At 52.9% G+C, this 12,276-nt stretch overlaps 1 protein-coding gene across 2 annotated transcripts in view; it reads right to left on the bottom strand.

Moving 5' to 3' along the window:
* PTK2 (protein tyrosine kinase 2) overlaps positions 1-10,506 on the bottom strand; it is a 184,458-nt gene extending 173,952 nt beyond the window's left edge. For both annotated transcript variants that reach the window (XM_075352830.1, XM_075352832.1), the window contains exon 1: positions 10,398-10,506. The gene's annotated coding sequence lies outside the window, so the exon portion shown is untranslated. The remainder of the gene's footprint in view (positions 1-10,397) is intronic.
* Between the last annotated feature and the right edge of the window lie 1,770 nt (positions 10,507-12,276).

Below are 12,276 nucleotides of genomic sequence, written 5' to 3'. Positions count from 1 at the left end.
TGTTATAACGCTGTATATAAGATCCCACTGGTGGTGGCCGCAGCTTATTGGCCCCAAATCTGGTGACAGGTTCCCTTGAAATGAGAGGATCAAGGATGGTCGATAGGTGGTGATCTGAAAGTTCTCCCTTTGCTTTGCGCAGCAAGAAGGATACACGAAGTCCCCATGCCTTGTGTGTGAGAATGGGACGGCTGGGATGGGACTCGGCACTGGAGCCAAAAAAGTTGGCCAATGAGAAAATCTTTGTAACCTGGACTCAAGCACATAGTTCTGGAAAGTCGAGTTGATGCTACTAAAGTTCTCCGGCCACCGCTCCACATTAAAGGGAACCTGTCATCAGAAATTTAGCTTGAAACCTAAAAGTTTCCCCCTCTGCAGCTCCTGGGCTGCATTCCAGCAATGTTCCTGTTGTTTTTGTGCCCCCTTTCTGACCAAAATAAAGACTTTGTAAAGTGGTACCTTTTTGTATTCAGATCTTGATAATGGTACACGGGGGCGGGCTCTCTGGTGGCCGTTAGTCTGCCTCCTGTCGCTTTAGGCCGTCCCCCATCTCTCCATTCCATACTGCAGGACGCTGCCCACTGCGCCCAAAGTGCCGCGCACGCGAGGACCGCTGGTCACGTGTGTCGCAGGCACGAGACTATGGACGGCGCTGTGATTGCATCGCAAGTGCCCCGCCCATCATCTCGTGGCCACGCTCTCCCCTCTGCCTCCAGCGTTCTGCGCAAGCGCTGGCCAGATGACCCGACGTTGGAACGTTCTGCGCAGAACGCTGGAGGCAGAGGTGAAAGGGCGGGTACGAGATGATGGGCGGGCACTTGCGATGCAATCACAGCGCCGCCCATAGTCTCGTGCCTGCGACACACGTGACCAGCGGTCCTCGCGTGCGTGGCACCTCGGGCGCAGTGGGCGGCGTCCTGCAGTATGGAATGGAGCGATGGGGGACGGCCTAAAGCGACAGGAGGCAGACTAACGGCCACCAGAGAGCCCGCCCCCATGTACCATTATCAAGATCTGAATACAAAAAGGTACCACTTTATAAAGTCATTATTTTGGTCAGAAAGGGGGCACAAAAACAACAGGAACATTGCTAGAATGCAGCCCAGGAGCTGCAGAGGGGGAAACTTTTAGGTTTCAAGCTAAATTTCTGATGACAGGTTCCCTTTAAGCTTGGACTGATGAAGCTTTACCGAAAGAAGGAGAAACAAGCACCTGTGCACAAAGTTTCAGGGACTTTTCAAGGAAAAACTGAAGGAAGGCATTCTTGTGAGTCCGGATATTCAGAAACTCATGACGGTCGACGTGTTAAAAAAAAAAAAAAAAAAATGAGAGCTGTTGGAAAAGGCCTGGAAATTTTTTTTTATTTTTTTTAACCCCTTCACCCAGGGGCAATTTTCTGGGTTTTTTGCTCTCCTTCTTCCGAGAGCCGTAACTTTTTTTATTTTTCCGTCAATCTTCCCATATGAGGGCTTGTTTTTTGGGGGGGACGAGTTGTGCTTTTAAAATGAAACCATGAGTTTTACCATATAGTGTACTGGAAAATAGCAAAAAAATTCCAAGTCCGGAAAAATTGCAAAAAAAAAAAAAAAAAAAGTGCGATTACACAATTGAGTTTGGGATAGTTTATTCACAGTGTTCACTACATGGTAATACTGATGTGTCGTGATTTCTCAGGTATTTAGGAGTTTGTAGACACCAAACATGTATAGTTTTACTTCTATGTAAAGGGGTAAAAAAAAAAATCAGATGTTTGTCCAAAACCAGTAGTGCACTTTTTGCGCCATTTTCCTCCACCTGTAGCATTCTCACTTTTCGGGATCTATGGCTCAGTGACGGCTTATTTTTTGCGTCTCGAGCTGACGTTTTTAATGGTACTATTTTTCCGCAGATGCTGCATTTTTATCGCCCGTTATTGCATTTTGTGCAAAATTTGCGATGACCAAAAAAAACCGTAATATTGGAGTTTGGATTTTTTTTGCCGCTACGCTGTTTACCAATCAGAATAATTACTTTTTATATTTTGATAGATCGGGCATTTCTGAAAGCGGCGACACCAAGTACCGTATGTGTATTATTTTCTTTAATAGTTTAATTGTCAATGAGGCGAATGGGGGGGGGGGGGGGAGTTGAACTTTTAGGCTATGTGTCCACTGGGAAAGTGTCCTGCGGATATATCCGCAGAACATTCCGCAGGAGCTCCCAGAAATCCGCAGCACAACTTTGTCTGTTTTGTGCTGCGATTTTACTGCGGAATGTCCTGCGGATATGCTGCGATATTCTGCATTGAGCATACAGTACCATGGCTTCGGCACTGGATCCTCAATGCAGAACAAGTGCGGGCGTGGTAGGGCTCCATCACGCAGCACTTCAATTTTTTCATCACATGACCTGTTGCTACCATGGCAACCATCGGCTCCCCATGATTGCATCACGGAGTCTCCAATGGTGGCGGGGAAAGGTGTTTTCCCCGCTGGGGCCATTTAAATTTTGCTTTCACATTTTGACAGCGCGATCTAAAAGGTTAACAGGCGCAGGTGGATCACGGATCCACCCACGCCTGTTACCAGCAAATTTCTGCTGTTCAAATCAGCAGACATGTGCAGGGATCACCGCTGGCTCACCGCAGGAGCAGTCAGTGATTACTCCTTACTGATTTCAGACGTACCGGTACGTACTTGGTCATGAAGGGGTTAAAGAAGTTGGAAACAAAATTTCTAGGTAACAAAGATCCAAAATTGAAGTCCACTGTAGGGAACGTGCTGAAACGTGTCAAAGCCTTGGGTCGTCTGATGAGGTTACATTTTTTACATTCCCATTTGGACGACTTTCCTGAAAACCTCAGTGCTGATAGCGAAGAACAAGGAGAAGAATTTCATCAGACTATTGAGGAGATGGAATGACGATACTAAGGTAGACGGAAGGTGAAGATGGTGGGGGCCGACACCAAGGTAGCTGGAAGGTGAAGATGGTGGGGGCCGACACCAAGGTAGCTGGAAGGTGATGGGGGACGACACCAAGGTAGAGGGAAGATGATGGGGGACGACACCAAGGTAGAGGGAAGGTGATGGGGGACGACACCAAGGTAGAGGGAAGATGATGGGGGACGACACCAAGGTAGAGGGAAGATGATGGGGGACGACACCAAGGTAGAGGGAAGATGATGGGGGACGACACCAAGGTAGAGGGAAGATGATGGGGGACGACACCAAGGTAGAGGGAAGATGATGGGGGACGACACCAAGGTAGAGGGAAGATGATGGGGGACGACACCAAGGTAGAGGGAAGATGATGGGGGACGACACCAAGGTAGAGGGAAGATGATGGGGGACGACACCAAGGTAGAGGGAAGATGATGGGGGACGACACCAAGGTAGAGGGAAGATGATGGGGGACGACACCAAGGTAGAGGGAAGATGATGGGGGACGACACCAAGGTAGAGGGAAGATGATGGGGGACGACACCAAGGTAGAGGGAAGATGATGGGGGACGACACCAAGGTAGAGGGAAGATGATGGGGGACGACACCAAGGTAGAGGGAAGATGATGGGGGACGACACCAAGGTAGAGGGAAGATGATGGGGGACGACACCAAGGTAGAGGGAATGTGAAGATGATGGGGGACGACTTATAATACCTTCACAAAGAAGAATAAAGGGATCAAGAGAAAAAAGGAAAAAGATGCAAGAATTTATTTCTAATAAAGTTGCAGAATTAATGTTAAACTCATTTTTATATACATGACATTTTTGGCTACAATAAAGATTTTTCTTGTTAATCTCGAGTGTACGTCATTCACATGCATTTTGGGTAACTGGACTTCAAAGTGTGAATATTGTGGGTACTGATCACTTTGAATGGTCAGGTAAAAGATGGAGCTCTTCCAATGATCAGAAAGATAAAAACGACAGAATGGGGAGGGAATGGGGGCTGGAATTCAGGGCAAAGTCACATTTTTATGATGGGTATCTAGAGTCACTACATACAGCACCATATTTATTTATCACTCTTTCTTATAGCCCAACATATTCCGTAGCGCTGTACAGACATGAAGTCATAATCACATAAGCCAACAACAGACAATCCCTGTCCTAGAATGGATCCTTCTGACATTTCAAGCTTTTATCTGCTGATTGAGTAGAGACCCCAACAACCAAGTCACGATCAATGGCGTCTCAAAAACGACAAGAAGCACAATCAAAAGCAGTAAGTACATTTTTTTTTTGACAATACAAATCTGTTCACAAAGAAATTCTAAAGAAATCTCTATAGAAACCTCTCGAATTTCAGCGCTTTCCCAGACACATAAAAAAAAAAAAAAAGCTTTCGAGTAACCGAATATCCAACACCGATCGTTAGCCAACAAAGCTCAGGGCAACTCATAAAAACAATGTAAAACTGTCGGAGAAAAACCCACCAAAGTAAATACTGCAGCGTGAACACACAGACGGCTGCAAAACCCTCCGGGACGGGCATTCTCCGGCAGCCACCGCCCTGCGCCGCCTCCTCCTCACCTGCGGGAATTCTGCTCCGACGTGAGCTCAGGGGTGGAACCAACACGGGGCTCGGGGACATGACTTCTCCCGACAGGCAGGGAAGTCTGTCACTTTCGGAGGTGTCTGCCTGACGAGCGTCTGTTCTGCTTTTACGTTTGCAAAATGAGTCGTCATTTCTAAAACAAAACAAAAACGACCTTTTGAACGTTCCGGATCTTCTGCAAGAAAAGTGGTAGGAAGTCTTAAGATTCCTTTGTAAAGACGAGGTCGACTCTCCTTTAGGTCCATTGTTGTGCAAGGTGGCACCACTGTGCACGGACGAAGTGCGGCTCCACAATATAGACACACAACTTATTAATATACACCCCAAGCTGACGCCTGCTCCATTGTTCTGGAAGCCTCAACAGAGTGCTCCCCATCCAAAAACATAGAACTTTAAAGGGGAACGCTAGCCGAAACAATTAGATAAGTGTGCAGAGACCTCCATTAATCTACTGAAAGGGGGGTCTCCGGTCCCTCTACTTGAGTGGAGTGTTGGTTGTGCAGGCACTCTGATACTCCTTTTGAGTCTATGGCAGTGATAGAGGTAACCAAGCGCAATTCACCTCTGGGGGGGAACCAAATAGCAATTTAAAGGGCAACTAGTTTTTTTTTTTATTTTTTATTATTATTAACCAGCTTTTGCAAAGTTATGTCTCTTTGTAATTTACTCCATTAGGTTATTTTAGCTTCCCTTCCTTCTCTCTCAAACACCACGTTGAAAGTGCTGTTTTAACTGCCTAGTTTTTGCTTTTTTAGTAGCTGATTTGACCTGCGGATGTCGCAACAGTCTGTGCTGAAACATCTACTTACAAACACTCCACCATGATGATATAGGACAGAGAGAGTGTTTGTAAGTAGATGTTTGGGCACAGATTCTTGCTAGAGCTGCAGATCAAAGCAGCTGCTAAAAGAGCAATAACTAGGCAGTTGAAACAGCACTTTCAGCATGGTGGAAGGAAGAAAAACTAAGGGAAGGAAAGCATAATACCTAAGTTTAAAACTTTTCAAAAAAAGAAAACAAAAGTTTATATACTTGTTAATACAATTCAGACTTCATCGGCATCCTAGGAAGTGATCATCAGCGGTCAATGGACCTTCACCATTTGGGGTGCTGGACTAGAGATGAGCAAATAAACTCCCTGGCCCAGGCCAGTAATTCATGGCTGGTGGACGGAAGGATTATGAAGCTCTTAACTGCCAGCATCCATAGCTCCTCTTTGGTTGGCACGGCCCGATGTCCGGTCACAATAACGACATCTCGCCAGGCCGTGAAGTTCCATCCAGAAGTCTAGTGCAGACCATTCTTCTTATAGTTTACCACCAGGCTACTGTCACGCAGCAAAAAGTAGCAAGGCGAGTGCTGGCAGCCAAAATAAAGAATTTTGAGAAGGAAACACTTCTACACCAAAAGGTTTTTTCACGAATGGTCATTGATGGTTTCATCAAATAGACGGATTTACCCTTTAAAAGCAATGTATTCAAAAGTTCCGTCAACCCGGACAGGCCAATATCCACCATACAACCTCCCTTAGGCGGCATTTCATCCCATTCAATCCTATGGTCTCTAGGGTAATCGATCGCCTCTTAGGGGGAATCACGTCTTCTCTGCCATGTGGGAATGGAGATTAATCACCATGACGGCCTCTAACAGCAAGCTCAATCCCCCCACGATCCCCCAAACACTACGAAGACTCTTTTTAGGACAAACTTTTTACTGTACTTTAAAGTTTTGCAGCCAAACAGAATTTTTTTTTTTAGTGTAGAAGCTGTCGCCTCCTATACTGGTAACAGAAGGGTTAAAGGGTCCGCAGGAAGTCACAGGCAGGGGACGATAATCCAGCAGAGGGACTGCGCTTCCATAATGGTTTAACAAGACCTCGGGTAGGATGTCACAGCCGGAGAGAGCGCGCTGCACATTAGGCTGTGACAGCGCGGCCGAGGAGGGATATAATATAATATGCAAGCTAAAAAGTGCAACACAGAAGAGAGAAGTAGAATAGCCAAGGAGAAAGAGGCATCGGCGGCGCTCCCGGGCCCCAGAGGAGGAGGCATCGGCGGCGCTCCCGGGCCCCAGAGGAGGAGGCATCGGCGGCGCTCCCGGGCCCCAGAGGAAGAGGAGGCATCGGCGGCGCTCCCGGGCCCCAGAGGAGGTGGCATCGGCGGCGCTCCCGGGCCCCAGAGGAGGAGGCATCGGCGGCGCTCCCGGGCCCCAGAGGAGGAGGCATCGGCGGCGCTCCCGGGCCCCAGAGGAGGAGGAGGCATCGGCAGCGCTCCCGGGCCCCAGAGGAGGAGGAGGCATCGGCAGGACTCCCCAGCCCCAGAGGAGGCGGCATCAGCGGGACTCCCCGGCCCCAGAGGAGGAGGTGGGATCAGCGGGGCTCCCCGACCCCAGAGGACAAGGCGGCGCGCGACCCCTGGAGAACACACTCACGCCCATCTCTTTTTTTTACCATAAACACTTTCGAAGGAAAACACCGATCCAAGGGAGGAAATAATTGGCCAATTTTTCAATACATCCAACTCAGCAGCGCAGACGATACAAGCCGGCACATATTACACGGATTCTGGAGGGCAGAGTATATCAGGGCAATGATGCCCGGCAGGCACAGGACTAGCAACATCTGAAGCTTCCAGCCGGGGGGGGGGGGGGGCGCAGTCTGCACCACCACACAACACGCACCATCACCCCCAGCACAAGAACGGAACGTGCAGATTTATATAGCGAGGCCAGAAGAGTTACAGGCAGGAATATGACCCACATGTACTGTGTGCAGCGACCTGTGCAGCAGGGAGGGCAGCGCGCAGAACACAGAGGGGCCCCGACCACAGATATAAGGGGGAGACGGATCACAACCACCAGTGGTGAAGGACGGGGACCACAAGGGAGGAAATCACATGCAGGGGGCAATCAAAACTGCTAATAATAAAGGGGAGATCACAAGATGCAAGGGAGAGGGATCTGTAAGACACGAGATCCACAAGTGGGAGAGATCTTCAAACTACAAGATGGGAGATCCGCAAGGGGGAGAAAGATCCGCAAGACGCGAGGGGGAGGGGGGAGGAGAGATCCGCAAGACGCGAGGGGGAGAGATCCGCAAGACGCGAGGGGGGAGAGATCCGCAAGACGCGAGGGGGGAGAGATCCGCAAGACGCGAGGGGGGGGGGAGAGATCCGCAAGACGCGAGGGGGGGGGGAGAGATCCGCAAGACGCGAGGGGGGGGAGAGATCCGCAAGACGCGAGGGGGGGGGAGAGATCCGCAAGACGCGAGGGGGGGGGGAGAGATCCGCAAGACGCGAGGGGGGGGGGAGAGATCCGCAAGACGCGAGGGGGGGGGAGAGATCCGCAAGACGCGAGGGGGGGGAGAGATCCGCAAGACGCGAGGGGGGGGGGGAGAGATCCGCAAGACGCGAGGGGGGGAGAGATCCGCAAGACGCGAGGGGGGGGGAGAGATCCGCAAGACGCGAGGGGGGGGAGAGATCCGCAAGACGCGAGGGGGGGGGGAGAGATCCGCAAGACGCGAGGGGGGGAGAGATCCGCAAGACGCGAGGGGGGGAGAGATCCGCAAGACGCGAGGGGGGGGAGAGATCCGCAAGACGCGAGGGGGGGGAGAGATCCGCAAGACGCGAGGGGGGGGAGAGATCCGCAAGACGCGAGGGGGGGGAGAGATCCGCAAGACGCGAGGGGGGGGGGAGAGATCCGCAAGACGCGAGGGGGGGGGAGAGATCCGCAAGACGCGAGGGGGGGGGGGAAGAGATCCGCAAGACGCGAGGGGGGGAGAGATCCGCAAGACGCGAGGGGGGGGAGAGATCCGCAAGACGCGAGGGGGGGGAGAGATCCGCAAGACGCGAGGGGGGGAGAGATCCGCAAGACGCGAGGGGGGGAGAGATCCGCAAGACGCGAGGGGGGGAGAGATCCGCAAGACGCGAGGGGGAGAGATCCGCAAGACGCGAGGGGGAGAGATCCGCAAGACGCGAGGGGGAGAGATCCGCAAGACGCGAGGGGAGGAGGGAAGGATCCACAAGGGGGGGATCCACAAGTGTGTGGGGGGGGTCTACAAGGGGGGGAATAGAGAGAGGGATCCGCAAGGGGAGGTTTACACCAATAGGACATGACTTCTGGAGGTGATTACTGTTCTATTAGTGTAATGTGCGGGGGGTCCCACAGTGTAATGTGCGGGGGGTCCCACCACAGTGTAATGTGCGGGGGGTCCCACCACAGTGTAATGTGCGGGGGGTCCCACAGTGTAATGTGCGGGGGGTCCCACAGTGTAATGTGCGGGGGGTCCCACAGTGTAATGTGCGGGGGGTCCCACAGTGTAATGTGCGGGGGGTCCCACAGTGTAATGTGCGGGGGGTCCCACAGTGTAATGTGCGGGGGGTCCCACAGTGTAATGTGCGGGGGGTCCCACAGTGTAATGTGCGGGGGGTCCCACAGTGTAATGTGCGGGGGGTCCCACAGTGTAATGTGCGGGGGGTCCCACAGTGTAATGTGCGGGGGGTCCACAGTGTAATGTGCGGGGGGTCCACAGTGTAATGTGCGGGGGGTCCACAGTGTAATGTGCGGGGGGTCCCCAGTGTAATGTGCGGGGGGTCCCCAGTGTAATGTGGGGGGGTCCCCAGTGTAATGTGGGGGGGTCCCCAGTGTAATGTGCGGGGGTCCCCAGTGTAATGTGCGGGGGTCCCCAGTGTAATGTGCGGGGGTCCCCAGTGTAATGTGCGGGGGGTCCCCAGTGTAATGTGCGGGGGGTCCCCAGTGTAATGTGCGGGGGTCCCCAGTGTAATGTGCGAGGGTCCTCAGTGTAATGTGCGGGGGTCCACAGTGTAATGTGCGGGGGTCCACAGTGTAATGTGCGGGGGTCCACAGTGTAATGTGCGGGGGTCCTCAGTGTAATGTGCGGGGGTCCTCAGTGTAATGTGCGGGGGTCCTCAGTGTAATGTGCGGGGGTCCACAGTGTAATGTGCGGGGGGTCCCACAGTGTAATGTGCGGGGGGTCCCACAGTGTAATGTGCGGGGGGTCCCACAGTGTAATGTGCGGGGGGTCCCACAGTGTAATGTGCGGGGGGTCCCACAGTGTAATGTGCGGGGGGTCCACAGTGTAATGTGCGGGGGGTCCCCAGTGTAATGTGCGGGGGGTCCCCAGTGTAATGTGCGGGGGGTCCCCAGTGTAATGTGCGGGGGGTCCCCAGTGTAATGTGCGGGGGGTCCCCAGTGTAATGTGCGGGGGGTCCCCAGTGTAATGTGCGGGGGTCCACAGTGTAATGTGCGGGGGTCCTCAGTGTAATGTGCGGGGGTCCACAGTGTAATGTGCGGGGGGTCCCACAGTGTAATGTGCGGGGGTCCACAGTGTAATGTGCGGGGGTCCACAGTGTAATGTGCGGGGGTCCTCAGTGTAATGTGCGGGGGTCCTCAGTGTAATGTGCGGGGGTCCTCAGTGTAATGTGCGGGGGTCCACAGTGTAATGTGCGGGGGTCCACAGTGTAATGTGCGGGGGTCCTCAGTGTAATGTGCGGGGGTCCTCAGTGTAATGTGCGGGGGTCCTCAGTGTAATGTGCGGGGGTCCTCAGTGTAATGTGCGAGGGTCCTCAGTGTAATGTGCGGGGGTCCTCAGTGTAATGTGCGGGGGTCCTCAGTGTAATGTGCGGGGGTCCTCAGTGTAATGTGCGGGGGTCCTCAGTGTAATGTGCGAGGGTCCTCAGTGTAATGTGCGGGGGTCCACAGTGTAATGTGCGGGGGTCCTCAGTGTAATGTGCGGGGGTCCTGTGGAGAACAGACTGGACTCTAGCCCTCCGCGCACTCCGACACTCCAGACAATGGTCGCTGTCCCTACATGCCCCCTCTGTGCAGACTCCTCGGTGCTCACCTCTTGCTCGGCCTCGTCAGTGCCCGCAGCCCCGGGATACCGTCCCTCAGCCGCGGCCGCCTCCGCTCTGTGACCCCGCAGCGCGCTCCCGTCACACACTGACCCTCACCAGGAGCGAGAACCCGCGCCCTGCAACAAGCCCCGCCCACTCACGATCTCTCCTCCAGGATTGAAGGACTGCCACTAAAACCACGCCCACTCTCCCGCAACTCTTCTACTCTCATAAAGACACGCCTTCTTTTCCTTCCTAGACCACGCCTCCTTCCCCGTTATGATCGTCTCTCCTGTCACACTCCGATCATTTCCGCCATCGCCCCGCCCCTTCCATCGGGATCTTCCCTAGTGACGTCATGGACCTGGAAGGACACGCCCCCTCCTCTTCCTTCTCCTCCTAGAAATGGCGGGCTGTGGTCTGACAGGAATGACATGAGAGCAGTGAGGTGTGCTTCCCTGCTCTCACTGCTGCCAGTGAAGGAGACCATGAAATAGCAGTGAAAAACATCAGAAGAAATTAAATCTTGTCAGAAATTCATCATAAATTGACCATAAACCAATAAAAAATGAATGTAAACTAGAATACAGTGCCTGAAGGCAGAAATGTGCAATGGCTTCCATGTATAATGGCTTCTGACTCACACCACTGACCTCTGATGGATTACATCAAAGGTTCTTTACGTTTGTACATATAGCTAGACCCCTGCCAGGCGCCGTGACCCCAATATTTGCACTACTCATCCTGTGCCCCCGATACTTGCCCTGGTTCACCATGTGACCCCGATACTTAGCCCAGTTCACCTCGTGACCCCAAATGCTTGGCCCCGTCATCTGGTGACCCTGATACTTGCAGCCGTTCACCCCATGACCACGATACTTGGCCTGGTTCACCCCCTGTCACCCCAATACTTGGCACGGTTCTCCCCATCATCCCAATACTTGCCCTGATTCATCCTGTAACTCAATACATTCCCCAGTTCACATTGTGACCTCGATATTTTCTCCGGTTCTTCCCGTAACTCCAATACTTGCCCCGGTTCACCCTGTAACCCCAATACTTGGCCTGGTTAACCCCAATACTTGGTCTGGTTCACCCCATGACACTGATTCTTGCCACGGTTCACCAGTGTCCCCGATACTTAGCATGTTTACCCTGATAGTTAACCTGGTCCCCCGATACTTGCCATGGTTCACCCCGTCACCCCGATAATTAGCCCGGTCACCCTGTGACCCCGATACTTTCTCTGGTTCACCCCGTGACCCTGTTACTTGCCCAGTTAGCCCCATGACCCCAATACTTTGCCTGATTCACCCTGTGACCTTGATACTTGCCTTATGCCCCCTTGACCTCGATATCTGCCCCAGTCACCCTGCGACCTCGATACTTGCCCTGGTGGCTTCATGACCTCGATATTTGCCCGGTCACCCCGTGACCTCGATACCTGCCCGGGTGGTCCCATGACCTCGATATTTGTCTGGGTCACCCGGTGACCTCAATACTTGCCCCGGTGGCCTTATGACCTCGATATTTGTCCCGGTCACCCCGTGACCTTGATACTTGCCCGGGTGGCCCCATGACCTCGATATTTGTCCGGGTGGCCCCGTGACCTCGATACTTGCCTGGGTGGGCCCATGACCTCGATATTTGCCCGGGTCACCCGGTGACCTCGATACTTGCCCCGGTGGCCTCATGACCTCTATACTTGCCCTGGTCACCCTGTGAACTCGATACTTGCCCCAGTGGCCAAATGACCTCCATATTTGTCCTGGTCACCCTGTGACCTCGATACTTGCTCCAGTTGTCCCGTGGCCTCGATATTTGCCCCGGTCACCCCTGGGTGCATTTTTTTCAGATATTTCCACAATGAATCAAGGAAGTTTGAGG

Source organism: Anomaloglossus baeobatrachus, chromosome 6 (assembly GCF_048569485.1).
Source record: "Anomaloglossus baeobatrachus isolate aAnoBae1 chromosome 6, aAnoBae1.hap1, whole genome shotgun sequence".
Lineage (NCBI taxonomy): Eukaryota > Metazoa > Chordata > Amphibia > Anura > Aromobatidae > Anomaloglossus > Anomaloglossus baeobatrachus.
Note: the sequence above shows the minus strand (reverse complement) of the source record. Positions and strands in the feature narration are given on the sequence as shown.